Source organism: Squalius cephalus, assembly GCF_949319135.1.
Source record: "Squalius cephalus genome assembly, chromosome: 10".
NCBI classification, from domain to species: Eukaryota; Metazoa; Chordata; class Actinopteri; order Cypriniformes; family Leuciscidae; genus Squalius; species Squalius cephalus.
Window position 1 is genome coordinate 18,366,050 of NC_137131.1, and position 23,467 is coordinate 18,389,516.

Consider the following 23,467-nt stretch of genomic DNA (forward strand, 5'->3'; position numbering starts at 1 on the left):
ATGACTGCCATGCTTTCCCGGGCAGCCGCGGCCATTGGGCTTGAGTGGTCCCCGCCACCTGGTCCGGTGCGCTCGCGGCTGGACGATTGGTTTTTGGGTGCCGCCGCTGATCCTCGTCAGCGCGCGTCCCCAATGCCTTTCTTCCCGGACGTGCATGAGGAGGTCACGAGGTCCTGGAAGGCACCATTGTCTTCTCGTGATCGCTCGGCGACCTCCTCCGCCCTGCCTCCTCTCGATCAGGCGGCCGCCAAAGAGTACACTGGGGTTCCCCAGGTTGAACGCTCTGTTGCGATGCAACTGTGTCCTCAGAGTGCTTCTTCCTGCGGCGACCCAAAGCACCCCTCCAAAGCCTGTAGCCTGTAGCGAACCCGGTTCCTCGACACTCCCACATCCAAGGCTGGCCTCTTCGGCGGGGCGGTTGAGGACTTTGCCCAGCAGTTCTCGACCGCCCAGAAGCAGACTGAGGCTCTCAAACATGTCCTGCCCCGACGGCCCGCTGCTGCCTCCACTCAGCCGTCGGCACAGGTACCTCAGTCTGCTCGCCGCCAAGGGCGCCCTCCTATGGCTCCCGCCCCTCCCGCACGGCCCCAGCAGCAGCCTCCATCCGGGTCGCGCCGTGGAGGACACCGTAGGAAGGCGCCACAGCCCTCTCCCGCCCCGTGCCCCGCTAAACGCCAGGCCAAGCGGCGCTCCTGAGACGGGCTGCTCAGAGATGGCGTTGAGTTCTTCCCAGGAGACGGTAGCAGGGCCGCTCCTTCCCCCGGTGGAGGGCCGGGGGAGAATCCTTGGTTTTCCCCACCCCGCTGCTCGTCCCACGACGGGCAGCACCCTAATGTGGTTAAAGAAAGAACTCACTCCCCCATCTCTGAGCACACAGAGTGTCCGGATGACAGTGCGCGCCGCTCACGAGCCTCGCCACTCTCGTCCCCCTCTGTCGCCAGTTCCCTGCCAGAGCACGCCCCAGTGGGACGCTGGTCCTCCCCTGGCCTCCTCTGGCAGGACGCGGCTAATGACCGTGCCCCCGCACCGGGCCGCTATGCCACCCACGCCTGGGCCGGTCATTCCGCCTCGCTGCACCACCGAGGGTACGTCTGTGGTCCGTATGACCCCGCTGGTACAGTTCCTGGAAGCCTGGTTAGAGCTTCCCAGGCTGTCCCGCTGGGTCGCGAGGACCATCAGGCTTGGCTACGCGATTCAGTTCGCGCGGTCTCCTCCCCGCTTCAGGGGAGTCCGCTTCACTATGGTCGGTGGCAATGCCCCGGTTATGAGAGCGGAGGTCGCTACCTTACTGGCGAAGGGTGCGATCGAGACTGTCCCTCCAGCCGAAATGAGGTCCGGCTTTTACAGCCCCTACTTCATTGTACCGAAGAAATCCGGTGGGTTACGACCAATCCTCGACTTGCGCGTTTTGAACCGCTCCCTTCACAGGATGCCGTTCAAGATGCTCACGGCCAAACGCATTTTCGAGTGCATACGGCCGCAGGATTGGTTTGCAGCGATCGACCTGAAGGACGCCTACTTCCATGTCTCCATTCTTCCTCGACACAGACCGTTTCTACGGTTTGCTTTCGAGGGGCAGGCATACCAGTACGCGGTTCTCCCTTTCGGGCTAGCCCTGTCTCCTCGCGTCTTCACGAAGGTTGTCGAGGCAGCCCTTGTTCCCCTCCGGGAACACGGGGTTCGCATCCTGAACTATCTCGACGACTGGATGATTCTAGCTCACTCTCGAGATCAGGTTTGCGAACACAGGGACCTAGTGCTCCGGCACCTAGCTCGTCTGGGCCTTAGGGTCAACTGTCCCAGTGACTCCGACCTGCCGTCAGACCTTCACCCCGTGGTCGAACCTCAGTTTTCTTCGGGCCGGAGTGCCCTTGGAACGAGTTTCCAGGCATGTTGTTGTATCAACAGATGCCTCCACCACGGGCTGGGGCGCCATGTGCAATGGACATGCTGCCGCGGGCTCCTGGACAGGACCCCAGCGCCTTTGGCATGTCAATTGCCTCGAGTTGTTGGCTGTACGTCTTGCCCTGCACCGCTTCCATGCGTTGCTCAGGGGTCAACACGTACTAGTCCGATCGGACAATACCGCGACTGTAGCGTACATCAACCGTCAAGGTGGTCTGCGCTCCCGCCGGATGTCACAACTCGCCCGCCACCTCCTCATATGGAGTCAGAAGCATCTGAGGTCGCTTCGAGCCATTTATATCCCGGGAGACCTGAACCAGGCGGCCGACGAGCTGTCTCGGCTTCGGCCTCTCGCTGGAGATTGGCGACTCCATCCCCAGACGGTTCAGCTGATTTGGGATCAGTTCGGGGACGCACAGGTAGACCTGTTTGCCTCCCACGACTCGTCCCACTGCGGCCTGTTTTATTCCCTGACCGAGGGCACGCTCGGCACGGATGCACTGGCGCACAGCTGGCCGCGGGGCCTCCGCAAGTATGCGTTTCCCCCAGTGAGCCTTCTTGCGCAGACTTTGCGCAAGATCAGGGAGGACGAGGAGCAGGTAATTTTGGTTGCCCCGTATTGGCCCAACCGCACCTGGTTCTCAGAACTAGTACTCCTTGCGACAGCACCTCCCTGGCCAATTCCTCTGAGGAAGGACCTGCTTTCTCAGGGACGGGGCACCTTATGGCACCCTCGTCCCGATCTTTGGAACCTCCACGTGTGGCTCCTGGATGGGATGAGGCAGGTTTGAGTACCCTACCACCAGCGGTGGTGGCTACCATCACTTCCGCTAGAGCATCGTCCACGAGACATGCCTATGCGTTGAAGTGGAACCTCTTCGTCAACTGTTGTTGTTCTTCTAAAAATCTAGAACCCACGAAATGCCCCATCAGTGTCGTGCTTTCCTTCCTGCAAGAAGGGTTGGAGCGAAGGCTGTCTCCCTCCACCCTGAAAGTGTATGTTGCCGCCATTGCCGCACATCACGACGCAGTTGATGGTAAGTCCTTAGGAAAGCACGACCTGATCGTCAGGTTCCTGAGGGGAGCCAGGAGACTGAATCCTCCTCGTCCTCCCCTCGTACCCTCTTGGGACCTCTCAGTGGTTTTAACTGCCCTGCAGAGTGCTCCATTTGAGCCTCTGCAATCAGTGGAGCTTAAGTTCCTGTCAATGAAGACAGCGCTCCTGGTTGCATTGGCCTCCATCAAGAGGGTAGGGGACCTGCAGGCATTTTCGGTTGACGAAGCGTGCCTGGAATTCGGACCGGCTAACTCTCACGTGATCCGGAGACCCCGGCCTGGATATGTGCCCAAGGTTCCCACCACACCCTTTCGAGACCAGGTGGTGAACCTGCAAGTGCTGCCTTTGGAGGAGGCAGACCCAGCCTTGGCACTGCTCTGTCCAGTACGCGCACTCCGTGCTTACGTTGACAGAACGCAGTGTTTCAGGACCTCAGACCAGCTCTTTGTCTGTCATGGTGGGAAGCTGAAGGGAAAGGCTCTCTCTAAGCAAAGGTTGTCTCACTGGATAGTGGACGCCATTGCTTTGGCATACCAGCAGCAAGGTCGACCGTGCCCCCTTGGTGTGACGGCCCACTCCACCCGGAGTGTGGCATCCTCTTGGGCTCTAGCGCATGGCACCTCGCTAACAGACATCTGCAGAGCTGCAGGCTGGGCGACACCTAACACATTCGCGAGATTCTATAATCTCCGAGTGGAGCCAGTTTCTTCTCATGTACTCGCTTCAACTAGCCGGTAAGAGATTCTGCTCAGGTGTCTTCGCTTGCTCGCCATTCCTCTCCACGGACGGGATACGTGCGATATTCTCCTCAGGTGAGCCTAATAAGCGCTGAGTCTCCTCCAGCACTGACGACGTCAACGCCAGAGTTATGCCACCGGCAGCTGTCGCGCTTGGCTAGGTGCCTCCATGTGCATGGTTCCCCTCCGGGTGACCCCCACATGTGTATTTCACTGTAAGCCTCTTTGAGCATGTGTCTTTCCCTTGGCAAGCCACCTTGCCACCCCTGGGGTTGAAATATTCCACCTGCGGCTGGACACCCCAGTGTTACTCCGTATGCAGCCCTTCGGGGTCATATGTGTATTCTAAGTCCCCCCCTTCGGGTTGGGCATGATTGCATATTTCCACTGGATATGCTTCCCAGTGTACCTTGGTATTCCTGTGTTAAGTAGGACTCCTTCGTCCGTGCTAGTCTCACGACAGGGAGCTCAGACTTACACAGGGCACTGGAAGACAGTCGAGAGGTGGCGTGATTACACTGGGAACCCCATTCGTCGTCATCCGACGTAACTCGGAGTGACAACGAAAGGGAACGTCTCGGTTACGTATGTAACCCTCGTTCCCTGAGTAGGGAACGGAGACGTTACGTCTCCCTGCCACTTCCGCTGTACCGCTGGAACGCCTGAGTTTAGTCTCGGCTCCTCAGCGAAGACATATCTGCATGTTGCCAGCGTACTTCCTTATATACTCCCAGGGTGGGGCGGAGTTACGCTATGCAAATTCCGCAGACCCATGGCATTTCTTTGCCATTGGCTCGTTTTATATACTCGAAGGTGATAGGATTTCTAAGCGAAACCCCATTCGTCTCAGGGAACGAGGGTTACATACGTAACCGAGACGTTCAGCTGGTTAACTGACTCATATGTTTCCATAGCTTCATTCCCGTTTCTGTTTCAGTTTCATCCATTTACTTTCAATTTCCATGTTATCCATGTATATGTGATTTGTGTATGTGTTTGTTTAGACTAGTTATGAGTTCGGAATTTAGGGGCTGGGCACGACACCGTTTTCAACTAAAAACGTAAAACGTTTTATGCGTTTTGGCCGTTCGTTTACACAACAACGGCGTTTTGGGTGGCTGAAAACGCAAACTTTTGAAAACGGGTTTCAAAGTGCAAGTTTTTGAAAACAGTCTCCGTATAAACAACAAAAACGTGAATCTTTGCAGACGATGACTTCGTCATGCGCATGCGTATTACGTGTTCAGTCTAGTGTTTCATCGTCATCTAATGGCCTGGCAGCAGAATACAGCGCTTTTATTCGTTTTCGCGGATCCATGTGAATGGGGATCATTTTGACAATGGTGTCGTCTGTATGCGGAAAACTCTCAATACAAAAACTTCTCCGTTTTAAGCATATCGTTGTCGTGTAAATGTACCCCGAGTTAAATAAAACTTTTTTGCACATTCGCATGAGTGTTGATTCTGTGGTCACTGCTTGCAAAACAAAGTCCCTTTAATGAAGCTATGTGCTCTTAGTAGTAGGCTACTATATTCAGTAAGAAATAGTTATTTTTCTGTGGCCACAAAACTGCACATTTTGGATGTCTCTCTTATCTGACACGACCATTTCAGATCTCTGAGTTTCTTCTAATGAGCTGATAAGTTGAATCAGGTGTGTTTGATTAGGGAGACATTTAAAATGTGCAGTGCTGTGGGATTTGAGGACCAGGGTCGGGAACTATTGAGCAAATCATTCAGTATTAAAGCATATATCAAAGTATCTTGGTATTATGTGATGCCAATACTGTACCTTAGTGCTATCATAGTACTTCGTCATTGCATGCATGCATTCAAAAAACCCTTTTGTAAGTAAGAAAGACTGTCCTCGCTCAACACCACATGAATCTGGTGTGTCGGCTACAGTGAATCTGGTTCTTTATTTGTGACAGAACAAAAGGCATGTGTGTCTACGTTAGAGTGCATCTCAGGTTTGTGTGCAGAGACCCAAAAGTTGATGAATAACTGTTACATTTTTATGAATTATGAGCTACATCATTTTGAATAAGCACATGCAAAATTATACAGGGTGGGCCATTTATATGGATACACCGTAATAACATGGGAATGGTTGGTGATATTAAAGTCCTGTTTGTGGCACATTAGTATATGTGAGGGGGCAAACTCAAGATGGGTGGTGACCATGGTGGCCATTTAGAAGTCCACAAACAGGACTTTAATATCACCAACCATTCCCATGTTATTACAGTGTATCCATATAAATGGCCCACCCTGTAGTCTAATTCACATGTGAAACTCCGCTCCTGGAGATCCACTGTGCCACTGTCCTTCAGAGTGTAGCTCCAACCAGCTCCAAAACACGTGCCTGGAAGTTTTTAGTAATCCTCAAGACCTTGATTAGCTGGTTCAGGTGTTTAAATAGGGTTTGAGCTAAACTCTGCTGGACAGTGTCAGTGGCCCTTCAGGAAGTGAGTTTGACACCCCTGATCAAATGTATGGAGCAGTGTTATTTTAATATCATCGAAATACTGTAAATGTATTTGGTAAAACTTTACAATAAGGCCCCAGTGGTTACTGTTATGCATTAACTAACACTGAGCAATACATTTGTTTCAGTATTTATTAATCTTAGTTAATGTTAGAAAATAAAACAAAATAAATCTGTTCATTGTTAGTTCATGTTACCTCAGGTCAAGTAATATTAACAGACACAACCTGATGTATTATTAATTGTTTAAATTAAAATTAACTAAGTTTGATAGATGCTTTAGAAGTATTTTTGGGTTTTTAGTTCATGTTAACTAATGTAGTTAATGTTCACAATTTTATTTTTAAAAGGTTTTATTTTAATTTTGTTGTTTTTGTCATTTTTATTAGTTATTGCTTTTTTAAACATGTATACAGTATACATTTTTTAATAGTTATTTTAGTACATAGTTAAATGTTTTTATAAAAAAATGTATTTCAAGTAACAAAAATTATATATATATATATATATATATATATATAAACAAAATTGTAAACGCAACACTTTTGTTTTTGCCCCCATTTTTCATGAGCTGAACTCAAAGATCTAAGACTTTTTCTATGTGTACACAAAAAACCTATTTCTCTCAAATATTGTTCACAAATCTGTCTAAATCTGTGTTAGTGAGCACTTCTCCTTTGCTGAGATAATCCATCCACCTCACAGGTGTGGCATATCAAGATGCTGATTAGACAGCATGATTATTGCACAGGTGTGCCTTAGGCTGGCCACAATAAAAGGCCAGTCTAAAATGTTTTTTATCACACAGCACAATGCCACAGATGTCGCAAGTTTTGAGGGAGCGTGCAATTGGCATGCTGACTGCAGGAATGTCCACCAGAGCTGTTGCCCGTGAATTGAATGTTAATTTCTCTACCATAAGCCATCTCCAAAGGCGTTTCAGAGAATTTGGCAGTACATCCAACCGGCCTCAGGGAAGCTGCATCTGCATTCTCGTTGTCCTCATCGGGGTCTCGACCTGACTGCAGTTCGTCATCGTAACCGACTTGAATGAGCAAATGCTCACATTCGATGGCATTTGGCACTTTGGAGAGGTGTTCTCTTCATGGATGAATCCCAGTTTTCCCTGTACAGGGCAGATGGCAGACAGCGTGTATGGCGTTGTGTGGGTGAGCGGTTTGCTGATGTCAACGTTGTGGATCGAGTGGCCCATGGTGGCGGTGGGGTTATGGTATGGGCAGGCATATGTTATGGACGAACACATTTTGCATTTTATTGATGGCATTTTGAATGCACAGAGATACCGTGACGAGATCCTGAAGCCCATTGTTGTGCCATTCATCCACGACCATCACCTCATGTTGCAGCATGATAATGCACGGCCCCATGTTTCAAGGATCTGTACACAATTCCTGGAAGCTGAAAACATCCCAGTTCTTGCGTGGCCAGCATACTCACCGGACATGTCACCCATTGAGCATGTTTAGGATGCTCTGGATCGGCGTATACGACATCGCGTTCCAGGTCCTGCCAATATTCAGCAACTTTGCACAGCCATTGAAGAGGAGTGGACCAACATTCCACAGGCCACAATCAACAACCTGATCAGCTCTATGCAAAGGAGATGTGTTGCACTGTGTGAGGCAAATGGTGGTCACACCAGATACTGACTGAATTTCGGACCGCAAAAATGTACAGACTTTCAGCTGTGTGCAATGAACAAATCAAACAAAAGTAAGGGTTTCACTTTTTTATTTTGATGGTCCCCAAAGCTACTTAGGCTATGTTCAGACTGTCAGTCCAAATCAGATTTTTGTGCATATCCAATTGAAATCCGATCAGCAAAAAAACGGCAAAAAAACAAAAACAAAAAACAAAAACAAAAAAATGAAATGAGATTTTTTTCTAATCCGTTTCAAGCTACATTCATATGTGGTTTGAAATCCTATTCAAATCGCATTTCTGGAAATCCGTTTCAGTCTGACCGCTCTGATCGGATCTCGCGTGGTTTATGTGACTTTCGTCATATGTTGTTTTAGGAAACATGCTGAAAGTCGCTGCCAAAACAAGGCTGTGTTGTTCCAAAGTGCCAGACGAGAAGAAAATGACAATATAGCTAACGGAGACATGTTTGTAAACCGACAGAGACGACAACACAGAATAAAGCCATGCATAACAGCCTTCTATGGTTCTCCCGTTGCCTCAGAAGACGCAGTAGGCCAGTGAGGCGGCTACACATTGTCATGTTGTAACATTTAAATAAGACAACATTTCTATTGCAAACCCCTCTATGTTGCGGTTGTTGTTGTATCTGGCATATTCCTACCAATGCAACGTCATTGCCATAGAAACCAATGCAGATATTCCAGAAAACAAAAGAGCCACATGGACACTCAAATCGGATCTGAACAGGTGCGAAACACAATGTGGACGTCAATAATTTTAGATCAGATTCCAATCGTATACACGAATAATCGGATTTGGACTGACAGTTTGAACGTAGCCTTATAGTCAACAGAATGTTCAAAAGGGAAAATCAAAATAAAGTGTAACCAAAGTAATTGCTTGGGATCATTGTCCTGTTGGAAGGTCCAATGAAGCCAAAGCTTCAGCATCCTCACTGACGGCATGACATTTTTCCTAGGATTTCCTGATACTTCAATGAATCCATCTTGCCTTCCACATGCAGATTTCCAGTGCCAGAGGATGCAAAGCAGCCCCAGAGCATCACCGAGCATCACCATGCTTAACTGTAGACAGAGTGTTCTTTTCAGCATATGTTTCATTCTTCTTCCTTCAGACACACCGTTGATCCATACAGGGCCGAAAAGTTCCAGTTTTGTTTTATCGCTCCACAGAACAGGATCCCAAAATTTCTGTGGATTATTTATATGATTTTAATCACCTTTCTTGTGCTTTTGGATCAGTAGTGGTGTACGTCTTGGCATTCTGGCAAGCTGAAATCTCAGTGCCTGATGCCACAAAGTCTTGCTGGAGGTCTTTTGCAGTCACTCAAGGGTTTTTCTGAACCTGCCTTCTCAGAAATCTGGTTGCAGCCATTGATATTGCTTCCTATTTCTTCCCTGTCCAGGTAGTGTAACCACTGTTCCTTGCGAACTATGCTTCCAATGGTGGCTCTAGGAACATTTAGTGCCTTCACTATCCTGTTCCTTGTTTATGAAGGTTGGAGGTATTTTCTCTTAACTTTTTTGCACCATTCTTTTGAGCTATTCCAATTACTTTTATTTGATTTGTTCATTGCAAACAGCTGAAAGTCTGTACATTTTGCCAATAAACCTTATTCGCAATGGGGGTTGAATAATTTCGATTACATGTGTGTACGTATATATATAAAATCCTACTAAAGTAGTAGTTTATAAAAAAGTAGCACTTGCAACAACAATTTTAAGACCCATTATTTTTCATTATCTGCATCTAACAAACCGTCCATGTGTGTCTTTGTGTGCTCTTGTAATCTTTCACTACACTTTATGGAGAAAGATTATTGTCTGATAGAGGTGTTGATCAAACATGTCTAGACCTAAGTATATACTCGGGTGTCTTCTTTCAAGCCTGAAAGCATGTCATACTCTAAACAGACTTTATCTTACACACTCATCTCTTTTCTTCCTCGTGAGCTCCCTCAGGGGCCACATGCTAGCACAAGAGCCTTCCATAGCTGGAAGAACATCCTTCACTCATGCAATGTGACTCCAATACAAGCTTAATGAGTCTTAATAACTTGTGCACACAATTTAAAGTTTTCTTGAAGTTGTATAGAGAAAAGTGAAAATTGTATTATAATGTAGTTTAATTTGAGTCATTACTACCTGGTAATGCCACTTGACAACATGTTTTCATGTCTGAGGAGAAATGGTGTTGATAATATTTGTGTGATGTTGTTGCGGTTTGCAGTTAGAACACACAGAGCTATTTGTGCACTCCATGGCCTTTTAAACTTTAGGTTGTTCAGCTTTAGTCAACTCCTTTTTATCATTTAAGGCAAGTAAAAACAAGAAACATCCTCTTCTGTGGTCTCATCTCATTCAGTTATTATCACCCTGAGGTGAATCCTGTAACTCCTTCTCTTTGGTGTTTTTTTCACTAGCAGAATTGACCTGATATTACGGATAGACACATCAGGGCTGTTTGTGTGCTGCTCTTGGCTCTTTTCCCTGCTCAAGGAAGGTACTTTGGTAGGCATATCTGTGTAAAGTAAGTGCAGTGTGAGATTTGTTGGATCCATCACAGGTCGTTTACTGGTGCCTTGAGGCCAAGCAAAGGTCTGTGGGAAGAGGAAGTATTCACATTTACAAGCACATGTACACATGAACTTGAAAGTCTTATATACAAGTTACAAATTGTTAAATGTAAAATGTTATGTAAATAGTAGTAAATGTATTTAAAATATTTTTTGTAGCCTACATGTTTGAAGATATTTAGCTCAACAGGTTTTAAGCAATCAGATCAGGATTAAACTCATCAGACTTTCCATCCAAACCTCATTTCACACTCACACACTCTCACACAATTACAGTGCATTAAAGGAAGATTTACTTTTTCAAAGACACATAATTACGGGGTATGGAATGAGTCATAGCTGTGATAGACACGTAAATAGGAAAGAAAAACTTGTTCATCCAATTGTGACTGCCAGAGCTTTGCCCTGTGAAGAAAAAAAAGGAATGAAACCAAGCCAACGGATAAAGAGTTAAATCCAGACTCTTCCCTTTATTCCTGTTATTGTGCTTTTCTATTGTTCCCCATTCTGTGTCTCACGTTCTTTCACTATTAAAACATGCTACTTTTTAAACAAGTCCAAGTTTTGTTTTGAAAATTGTGCTGAATGTGAACATTTCACAAATTGTTCAACTCTATGAGCCAAAAACAAAAGTTATAGGTTAAAGTTTTCATAACATATGGTTTTAAAAATAAATAGTTTTGCATTAGGTGTCATGAACTAACAATAACCAATATTTTTTGAGCAATTATTAATCTTTGTTAATGTTAATTATATGTATACTACTGGTCAGTATTAGTTCATATAGTAGTTTTAGTTCATATTCACCTTTTAATAGTAAAAATGTAAAAGATTTTGGTAGATTTGTGATATAGCACTGATCTTTTTACTCTCAGCCTTTGAGTTTATTCTAAAGTGTGCGAGTGTGTGTGCGTGTGTGTGTGTGTGTGTGTGTGTGTCAGTATAAAACCATTACGTTTATGGAGAGTCCCCACAAAGATAGTGAAACAGACGTGTGTGTGTGTGTGTGTGTGTGTGTGTGTGTGTGTGTGTGTGTTAAATGTATATACATTTGATCATTCTAAACATATTAAATGTTTACACTTAAACTGTTTTACACTGTTTTTTTGTGACATTCGCTTACAATTGTATAATGCGTAATGATCAATGGTCATCAAAACTCAAAGCTGATATTTAAAAGGCAACTGAGGATTAAAACATATTCCACTTTCCCCTCTGCCACTGACCCTCTTTAGAAGCGAACATAACCAAGACTAGACTAATAAATGCTGTAAAAATATTGCTAATTCATGTTAACTAGCATCTCTAAACTTTTCCTCTCTTCCATCTCTTCCCTTCCTCCTCCAGCTTTTTCAGCAACAGTAAAAAGAAACACAAGAAAAACAAACAGTAGGCAATGGAAAGCCAATAGGCTGTGGGCCCGGTGGGAGGATTTGCTGATGAAAATATTCGCTGATCAGGAATGAATCAAAGGAGATAATACATGTTTTGGAATTTGTGCACCCTATGGACTACGTCCCCCTAGCACTATCAGCCTGAACCATCAGGTTACTTGTCTTTATCAGTCGTTTGGCTGCATTTCCATGCATATGGTCTGTTGACTATGTACAAGGACTGGGCTGCACTGCCCTCTAGTGGTGGATGTCCATCTGAGGCCAAACGAGATACTCCTATTTCTGTCCTTCAGATAATCATAATACTATCAAAGGTAAAAGGCCTTTGTATATAAAAAAATGCATATTTACAGTGTGCATCCCTGTAGGTTTGAAATCCTTGCAGAGATAAAATGCATCTACATTAGGCTACTGTCTTAATTAAAACCTAAAATGCAAAATTACTTCTGTGAGTGGTAGCCTAGATTTAAAGGTTATGGGATAGAAATAGCTCAGAATTTAATGGAAAGACCCCACCATATACACAAACAAACGTGTATGAGTGTTTGTCTGTCATCTGGCTGAGTGAGTGACTGGGTTTCTATTGGTTTTGTCAAGGCATGAGGCTGCTCCTCCAGTTGAGGAGAGCACATCACTGGTGATAAGATTATACCGTCACTTGTGTTTGCCCATGATGAACAACCCCTCGTTAGCAGGGCCTATAGTGTGCTCATTAGTACCAGTTACACGTTTTGTTGAGAGTTCAGACAGACTGTGGCTCTTCCCTCACCCTCTTCATCATCATTTACTGTTTGCACTCTTTAATTATCTTTGTCTCTCCTAAGCAGCTTGATTTAGTGCTGATACACACTTTTAGGGACTTTGCCAATATGGTTGCCCAGTCTTAATTGAACCCATTTGCTATGATGATGCCACAAATCCATCAAAAGTAACTAAAAGAAGACCCAAGCTGTGGGAAAGAATTTACAGGATGCAGATTGTAGAGAAACACTGGGTTGCAAACTATCATTCAATTGTATATCTAAAGACACCTTGCAGTATATTGTCAAAATAAAATATGACCCAATTTTTTTTAGGGTCTTTTTCATTATTTGCATACATGTCACACAGGGTAGTCATGATCTGAAAGTATTTTATTTTATTTTTTTAGACTAGCTAAATATTATGTTAAATTAGAATAATTTTGTCCCAAATTCTAGTATATAATTTTGCTGTAGCTATGGAGTACAAGAGAACCACATGAATAGATTGTACCTGAAAGCATTTTCCATAAATGTCAGGTTGGGGAAAGTTTTTATACACAACTACCGTTCAAAACTTTGGGCACATTTTAGGCTAGGGTCTAAATCTCACTATTAACTAACTGTTAACTATGACTTTTGCCTCAATAAACTTCTAATTGCTGCTTATTAATAGTTAGTAAGGTAGTTGTTAAGTTTAGTTATTTGGTAGGATTAAAGCAGGGTTTCTCAAACTCGGTCCTGCACAGAACAGTGGCCCTTCTGGATGTAGAATATAGTCATGCAGAATAAGGCTGTGCTTTATAAGTACTACTAATATTATAATTTTAATAATAATTATTAAATGTTTTTTTTTTGCAAGTAAATACAGTTTTTATAGTCGCTGCTGGCCAAAACAATGCTTTGGCATTTTAGTATGTAATTCTTCTTTTTTATTTTTTATTCTTGCTTTATGAATTGCTTTAGCCTATAATAGTTTCCTAGTGTGGTTACCCTATTTAGTGTGACAAAATGCGTATTCAAGTTTCAGTTTTGGCAATAAAGCTTTTGAAAGGTTCAATAGCTGTTTTGTAGTGAAGACATAAATGAAAGATGTGTAAAAAAAAAATTGACGACCCTGAGAAATATTCACCTCTGAGAAAAAAAAGGGACAACTACTGCAGCCCCAGTCTCCTCTATCTTAATAAAACTGTCTGTAACATAATCTTTAGGCACTAATATCTCTTTGTGCACTATTCTTTGTGTTTCTAAGAAAGATGCAAAATTCAACATGGCTGCTCTGAAAGTAAACGAAGCCTTCCATTTCCAATTTTTCTTGGCAGCAGGGTGTTCTTTTTCAGCACTTTCTTTCTTTCATAGCCTCTCTCCGGCATATCCAAGTTGTTTATTCTTCTTGATGACTATCTCTTGCACTGTAGAAATCTAAAAAGACTTTGGAGCAAATCATTCCAAGCCTGGATATTTTTAAAAAGATTCTTGAGGCTTTTGCAAAAAAGTACAATGCCTTGGGTTCCTTTTATTGTCGTCTCTCTCTCATTCTCGTCATCTTTGTGATACTTGCAAACACTCACTTTTATGACAAGAGCTCTAACTTAAATCAATTTAAATCAGCCTTTGAAATTCCTTTCGTTATGCTATTGTACAGGTTTGAAAAAGAATGAAAGGCAAATCGGAATTGTAACATCTGCCGAATTGGGGTGCTCTTCCCCCTCCTGTACGGCTTTCGTCACACACACAAAAAGGAGTTGATCGATTCAAGTCCATTTAAAGGTTTTGAAATAAATCTGTATCTTCCCATTTTGAGAGGGGAAACAGAGACAAGAAGGGAAAAAAAAATTCACGGGCCCCGCAGGCAAACAAACACATTAAAGATGCTGGGAGGACAGAGGCAGCCAAGCTTAGTTAAAGCCAACTGGATGATTCATTTAACCGCTTCTGTCGTCTCCATAAGCAGTATGTGTATTTCTGCTGAAGCTAAGGACTCTCTCTCTCTCTCTCGTTCTGTCTCACTTTCAGTCTCGCTGCCTCTCTCCTTCTAGTATGACTTTGAAGCACTCTCCTTACAACTCAATAGTGAATCCTGCACAAAGCTTACCCAGAAAGATGCTCTTGGTGGATAGTACGTTTTTTTTCTTCCTGCTGTACATTCAAACATCACAGAGACAATTATAGTCTATTTCTTCAAAGCTTAAAGTCATTCTAAAGATGTTCTAAAGCTGCATTGCCTTAATTTTTTTGTATCACAAGAGAAGAAATTACACACACAAAAAAGAAACGTGCTTGCACTTGTCAATTTAAAGGGGACCTATTTTGCCCCTTTTTACAAGATGTAATATAAGTCTCAGGTGTCCTCAGAATGTGTCTGTGAAGTCTCAGCAATGCAAATGAGCTTCTGATTCCCACCCCGCTTTCCAGAAGAGGGCGGAGCCTGTACAGCTCGTGCCTCCAATACTCTGCCAAAAACTAAAATATCTGTTTGGTTTGGTTTATCATCTCTATCTCGGTCATGCTCACGTGACATTACTGTTCTTCTTCATCATCAAAGTTTATTATCTGCATGCGTTTTAAAGACATATAAACTTCAGATAAATGGTTTTCTGAGCACACACATCCGAAGCACGCGCACAGAGAGCTGGATGTCAGAAGGCGTGTCGTATGAGTATTAAACTAAGTTCTCTTTCACTTCTTAATATTGCTCTTAAAACTGTCATTCCAACACTATCTCACGACCAATTCGTACGAATTCGTATGAAAGATAAAAAGTTGGCTAATTTGTACGAATTCGTACGACCTCACTCGTACGAATTTGTACGATTTGTCTAAACCCACGTGATTGGTAGGCTTAGGGGCGGGGTCAGGGGTAGGTCATTCGTATGAATTCATACGAATTGGGTAATTTGTAAAATATGTACGATTTTTACTAATTCGTACGAATTAGCCACCTCGTAGAATTTGTCCGTTTTCCCGTGAGATCAGGTTGGTCATTCCATATTCCAATTGTTTTGAAGGCACATGGTAGGCTGCTCTAGCCTTAATGCACATTTAAATTCCGCAATTTATATGCGGATGTCACTCCCGAAACTTTGCAGCATGTATGTGGCTGTCAGTCCTGTTAGCAGCATGAACAACAAGACTTGTATACAAAATTTGAATCGATTATATAGCCTAGAAAGCATGAAAAAGAGCACTCCTTTTATAATCACTGAACTTCAATTCAGTGGGATCCCCAAAGTTCTGTTATAATCAATGACGCTTTCTACACTATACAATGGATCTATTATTCACAATGTGTTTGCACTTTGTTATAATGAGAGGATTCGCGAGCTTGCAGAACTTAGCGCTGAAGTCGTTTGTCAAATCTTTTTGACCAATATCAGATGGGATCCCCTAAGCGGCCACTTACCTTGCTTATTAGTTAAGTCCACCCCTGTCAAATCACGTCAAACCTAATTGGTTCTCACATAACATTTTATGAAATTTCATGAAGTGCAAGAACCTGATAACCAGTGAGCATGAGGTTATATGCTAGTTGAGGTTTGTATTGCCTTATCACATGTACGTTCATCAATGTTTTTATTTGAGGGTGAATAAAGGCTTAGGCCATTATATAACATTCCTTAATTGTGTGTGTGTGTGTGTGTTAAAGCGATACAAGTTAGTAAAAACATGTTGAGTAATTTTTGCGTAAAAAAAAAAAAGGTGCATTCCACAGTTCTTTAACTAGCGTTAGCATCGACCTACATTAAAGGGGAACTATTTTGCGACTTTTTACAAGACATAATATAAGTCTCAGATGTCCCCCAAAATGTGTCTGTGAAGTTTCGGCTCAAAATACCCCACAGATCATTTATTATACCATGTTGTAAATGCCCATTTTTGAGTGGAAGGAAAAACATGCTGTTTTTGTGCATGTATTTTTAAATGCAAATGAGCTGCTGCTCCCCTCCCCGCTTTCCAGAAGAGGGCGGAGCCTTTACAGCTCGTGCCTCCGATACTCTGCCCAAAACTAAAACATCTGTTTGGTTTTGATTATCATCTCTATCGCGGTCACGCTCATGTGACATTGCAGTTCTTCTTCATCATGAAAGTTTATTGTCTGCTTATACTACAGGCTGTTGAATGCTTGATTCTGATTGGTTGACGAACATTCTAAGGTGTGCAATTATTTTCAGCGAAACGCACAGCTAAAGTAGTTCCAGGCAATACAGTTCTATATCACTTCACCAAATGATTTCAGTTATTTCAAAGGTCTTTACAGCCTACAACAACAAAAAAAAAAAAACACAACGACACTGACCAAGCAAATAAATAATAGGATAAAAACGAGTTGTTTTGCCACAAAATGACGTTTTATCATGTATTTTGCATTTATTAGTTATTATGAAAAGGCGCATCTCTCTTCCTCGCGCTCTCTCCCACTCAAATGCACACACATACAGTACGGCCACATGTGTTGTCAGCGCTGCTCTGACGATTTTATCAGTGAAATAGTTTAGCAACTTAAAAGCTACATGACGTTTCTCAATAAGCGAGGTGCACTGCAGATAAACGTAGTCTCGCTATTAGACGTTGATGCCGAACACTGTTGAGAGACGCACAGACTGAGGTAATTCCCACACGTTTAATCTCTCTCTCTCTCTCTCTCTCTCTCTCTCTCTCTCTCTAATAACTGCATTAATAACTGCATTAGTGTCACAGTAATGTTCAGTTACTTTGTTTTCACGGACTTTGTATGTTTTCATCAGTCACGTGTTTCTATGCTTATTTTCCCACCACTCATCAGTTTACATGGACACTAATCTTCACCACAGCTGTTCATCTTTTAGTTCATCACCATGTGTATTTAGTTCCTCACCTTCACTCTGTGTTTGTCGGTCGATGTTTGTGTGTTACACACGCTATTACGTTCTATCACCTGTTTGTGGAATAAACCTCGTTTATATTTTTAATCTACCTTCGTCTGTCTTCATCCTCAGTCTTGGGACAATTAGACTGCTATCAATGATTTAAGTCTCTGTTACTAGCTCTAAAATGACGTTTTGGAATTAGCAACAGAGGCTTGGGATGCGTAAGAAATTAGTCCCAGACACAAGAGCGTTTCAAGGTCAAATACCTGACAGATGTCTTGAAATACATCATCTGAACAATGTTTTGAGACGTGGTAACCGTAGTGTGCATTTTTCTAATAATTCAACGGCCCGTCGTCAATTATTCCATACATGCGTTTTAAAGCCATATCAGTCTAAACTTCTGATATATGGTTTTCTAATGGAATAAACCTCAGTTTCTAATGGATGTGTGCATACATCAGAAGCACACACAGAGAGCTGGATGGAGTATTAAGCTAAGTTCTCCTTCACGTCTTATTGCATTTAAACTGTCAAATACACACAGTCGGTTATATCTGTGAATGTAAACAGCAAGTTAAGAAATCGCATGTGTATATTAAATTTGTGTATTAAAGTGAAAGCAGTACAGTCACTAATCTATATAGAATGACTATTGTCATTATATAGATCAGTGAGTACAGTACCTACCTAGTGCTATACATGCTATAGACCTTATGTAGCCCCGCCTCTTTTCAGCGCTGCGCTCGTTGTCTTTTGACTTCTGGTCTGTATTTTCACAGCGATCTTGCGTATTTATGAATGAACGGCTCGTTTTAAAATCTTCCGGTCTACTGACATTTGTTAAGACATCTGCTTTAAACATTACAATCCTCATGATAACTTTCGTTAAACTTTATATTAAGTAAATCCACTTCAAAAGCTAATTACTCCTGGACAGCAATGCCATAGAAATATACAGAGCGACTGCAAAAACGGAAGTTCAAAGACAATATTCTAAAGATGGCGGCGCCCTCGTTTCTCTGGCGCATAAGGTCTATATAATACATTTCTTACTTGAATGCTGCTGTTAAATGCTTTTGTGAGGAGATAAACATGGCGGTCTGGGTACAGCTCACTGAGGGCAGGGTCTATGCAAATTGGGCAGAGTCCATCAGCAGTTGTGGGCGGGGCCTAGGCATTTTGTGACTCAAAAAGGTAGAATCTGCAAACAGCTTGTTCTTAGACACTGCTTATGATTTATGGGGATTAAAAAAAAGAGGAGTGGGTGGATTTTTACCATCATAGGGTGGTTGTGTACACACACTTCCGACACACATTTACGTTCAAACAACATTTAAAAGTGAATTTTGTATAGGTCCCCATTAAGTACTGATACCACAATGCTGTTAGATGCTGCACTGTCACCTATCAACATGGATGGATCTTTGTCGATAGGTTTTAAGTAAATTACACTGTATACTAGTGGGTTTTAGAGAATGGTCTACACAACTAATTCATCATCAAATCTTTCCAAATCTCCCAAACTGCCTACTCTAGCTCAAATAAATGTGCTCCATTGGCTAATTTTCACTCTTTGCATCTTTAAAACACTATACTAGCATATCTACAGAGGCGGAAAACAATGATCATACAGATTCTCTCCATCATTTCAACATGGCGAAATATGAGTACAGTCTTCATCTCATGTGAGTGTACACCATTCAGATGACTATGCACAAAGACAAAATTTATTTCTTAATGTGTACCTATAACTTTTTAAATAGAATGCTGCAAGGATGACACATTTTTGTACGCCAAAAGCCAGAAACGAGTTAGAATTTTAGCACTTCTATTGTTTTTTTTTTAATGGGTGTTTGGTTAAATGCCTAAAGTAAGTTATGTGGTTAACACAAGCTCTAAATATATTCACATTTTATTCTACGAAATAAAAGCTTAATGGTGGTGATGTTGAAGTCATATGACCATAGTGTAGTTCTTAATAGCCTACGTTTAGCTTTATACTTCTGACTATTGTATTTAGGCTTCCAAATTCATTAAAGCTGTATTCATTTGGGAAGATTGTCTTGATGAACATAATGAGCAATAATCAACCTTCTTAGTATTCCTCAATCAATTCAATGTCTTCTTTCCCATTCATTATTTTGTAAAAAAAAAAAATGTATAGGCTCGCTAACAACCCGAGGTATGTAACAGTGTATATATTTTTTGCACAACAATAATTTAATCTTTGATGACTGAATAAGTGCAATTCACCATGTCTGATACACAATGATGAAGTGATGTTTCACTCATAATTACCATGGGCAGAAAACAAAAAATAGGAAGTATATCATCAGCAAACCTTTAAATGGCTCAGCGATTTACTGCAGAACAAATACTGAATGCAATGAAATATTAATGTCACTGTCACTTGATGGTGGATCTGGTGAAGAAGCTGTCAGCGATCAAAAATATGGATTTTGAAGATGTTGAAAAATATAGTTTTGAGAACATGTTTGAGATGGCAAATATGAGCCAGATGCTGAATGTACTGGGAAATGAGCTCTGACGAGGACAGTGATGATTGTATAAAACATCTGCTAAAACTAAACCCTTCCAAGCTCCAAAAGGTAACAACATATGCTTTATTATTTCATTCTTCCCGAATATGTAATAATGATTGGCAAAACATTTATGCATTTAAGGGTTAATGGTTTATGTAAGTTATGTTATGTTATATAAGGTATACAAGTCATTTATACATTAGTCATTTAATCACAGGTCAATGCAGTCAAGTATATTTTTATATATATATTTTTTTCTTCAAATAAACACATAAGCAGTTGAAACTCTTCCTGGAGTGCTTGCTTAAAATGTAGATTGTGCTTTCCTGCTTGGTTGCGGCTCACATGGTGCCACAGAGTTTACAAAGTGGATCACCATCCAAATGGACATGGTAGTCATATCTGTTCGAGTAGAATTAGGAATGTCTCCCTTAAAAACAGCTTAAACTCCGTGAGCAGTGTGAGCGAGAGAGACTTTGCCTCTAAGTCAAGTATCTCATTGACCACACTTCAAACTTGGAGAATTCTTGAGCCCCTTCAAAAAGGCCATCTTGGCAACATAACACATGTGAACAAGCGCAATACGCTTGAGAAAGCTTCTCCTAAACACCCAGCACCTCTGATACAAGCAAATCCTCCCTAAGCCACTAAACTGTATTTAAGCACTGACCATGAGCAGAAGGCAGCATTAGAATCTATCAGAGCCATCGCCATATGATTTGTGGTGACAGGGTTGACAGGGAGCTATGGAGAGGACTGCGTGTGGGTGGTCAGTGATCCCCCCTGATCTCTGCTTCTCTTAAACCTCAGAGGAAAATGGAAGCTGCTCGGATTATGGACTGCTGTAATTGTGAGAGGTGGCAAAGTCCGAGAGCGGTGATTGGACTGGATTAAGACAAGGAGAAGGAGAGAGAGAGAGAGAGAGAGGGAGAGAGGGAGAGAGAGCTGCTTCCCCTCAGGTCTTTTGAATGAGAACGAATAAGGGCCCTAAGAGTACATTTCCTGCAGTGCCAGCAAACATTACACTTGACATCAATACTACAATCATGAGACGATAAGACTTCCTGCACCTGACCTGTCCACAGTCAAACCAGTGCCAACTGCAAAATGAACCGCAACCTGGTGTTTTTCAACTGGGCACTTATGTGTGCTAAGAATAGATTTTTTTATTAAAGTTGCAATGTAACGGAAGTAGCGACAGATCTTTTCTTTTTCCATATTCCGGATTATCGGAAAACAAAAGAAAATTAGGCCATTGGTTCTAGGTTCTGTTCATAAGTCGTTGACTGGATGCAAGCTTGCAGTCAACTGTAAGAATGTGGCGGGGTATAAGTGGGCTAAATTATTGGAGAAGTCCAGGAAACGTTACCAGAGGGAAGTCTGTCATCGATTAAAAGTTGATAATAAAAAAAAATGCATACATGGATGAACTGTCCATGTTTAGAATTTCCATTTAATATCTTTTTTTTGTTTTGTTAAAATACATATTTCTGATGTCTTCTATGTATAAATCTTATTGTTTTATACCATTTAGATCCAAACTTTTAATCTAGAAACGTAAAAAGCTATGCATTATTTTATTTTAATTTAACAATATAAATAGAAATAAACCATTTATTATTTGTTGGGTTAAAGGGAATTCCATTTGGGTTAAAGGTGACATTAATTTCTGTAATTATGTCTATAATGTGTCTATGTTGACCCTTCCCTTACACCTTAACCCACTCTTAAACCTACCCATACTACTAAGCCTTTCCCTTACTTAACCCCTATCCCAATCTCATTAGCAGTAAACGTGTTTTGCAATAAAATATGAACACAATACGTACATTGCAGGCAACTTATTTTTTGATGTAAGTACATAGTAGTTAAAGACACCTAATATACAATAAAATGATAGCTGTGACATTAGCTTTAGCAAGACAAAGACGTCTAGCATTTTTTAAATATGTGCTAAGATTTGATTTTATCAAAGTCAGTCGCGATGTAACAGAAGTAGCAACAGATCTTTTGCGACAATTGTGAAAATGTTGTTTGTGTGTATTTAGATGCATAAAAAGTTAGCTGTGACAATAGCTTTAGCAAGACAACGGAGTCCTGCATTTTTCCCTCAAAAATATTGTATTGTATTGTATATATATTTTTTAAATAAACGTGGTGAAATAGTTAAAACACTACAAGACAGATAAAAGACTGAGGTAAAATAACAAAACACCAATGAGATGAAATAAACTAGTGGGAATTTACAGGGCTGAAAGTGCTCACAGAAACACTCAATTACCAACAACAGTGATTGCAAAACAAACGCAACAATCCAAGCGAATAAAGCTAAAGTTTCTGTCGGTGCAGAGGTGCCGGAGCTCATCTCCCGTCTGCAAGCAGCGCGGGCTCCTTTGTCTCCTGGAGGGGAGGTGACCCCATGTCTGCTGCTTGTATCAGCGGAGCAGCATTGTGCTCTGGGGGAGATTTAGCTTCTCAAAGCATCTCCCAGCCCCAGCTTTCCCCACAAACACCCCGACTGCCATCTCGCCTTTTCTCTCTCACAGACAGTAATCTTTCTCTCTTCTTCTCCATCTCTCATGAGCTCGCATTGTCAGAGCGCTGCTAATGTTTGCCTCCTATTCAGTACATATACACATATATGTATTTTTGTGTCTGGAAGAATCCATTGTTCCCAAATCATTGTAATATCTATTTAGAGTGGCAACAGCAGTGGCGGCTGATGCTCAGTATTCACAGAGCATAAACCAGCCTTAAGACTTAGAAAAGCTGAAAGAGCTTATCCCTATATTCTTAAACTCACTGCTTTTATGCGGGTCTTAGGCATTAAGGGTAGGATTGTGAATAGCAATTGTTTGACTGCTGCAAAGAGAGAGCGAGTGTGTATACGTGGGTGGGGGAATTTTATTCCACGGCAAAATCCTCTCTCTTTTTCCTCCCCATTTTTCCCCCTTTTTTTTCCCTGCTCGCTCGCTCTGTCTGTAAATATTAACCACGTTCTTAACTCGTAACGGTGTATGAGACAGAGTAATGTGCTTTTAAGGATACATTATGTGAAAGATTTTCCACAGTATACAGCGCTGCTCAGAAATAAGAAAGGGTTATTTTATGGAGACTGAAAACAAATTTGCCGCGGTTGAGAGGAGAAGAGAAAAAAGTGATTTGGAAGCTAAAAAAAAATACTGATAGAACTTTGAGGTATCAAATTGTTACCAAACAATAAAGAAAAGCCTTCAATAGGGTTGGGAGGATCTGGATTTAAAAAATAAATAAATACATAAATAAAATTCTCTGTGTCCCATTTCTTTGTGCTTCATTGCTATGTCTCAAATCCGTGCTTGGTCTTTCTTTAGATAGTGTCTAATGCTAATGCATTTCCAAAGGCTTTTTTCAAAGCACAATGGAATACACCATAAGAGTTTAGCAGTTTGGCTCCAGATGTGCTTGAGCTCAGCGTATTGAAGAGGACATCGGCTCTCTGAAATGCCCGCT

At 42.2% G+C, this 23,467-nt stretch overlaps 1 long non-coding RNA gene across 1 annotated transcript in view; it reads right to left on the reverse strand.

Annotated features, from left to right (window-relative positions):
- Positions 1-10,156: 10,156 nt before the first annotated feature.
- The window catches only part of LOC307166479, a 29,397-nt gene continuing 16,086 nt past the window's right edge, over positions 10,157-23,467 (reverse strand). The window contains exon 4 of the long non-coding RNA XR_013822634.1: positions 10,157-10,472. This is a non-coding gene — a long non-coding RNA (uncharacterized lncRNA). The remainder of the gene's footprint in view (positions 10,473-23,467) is intronic.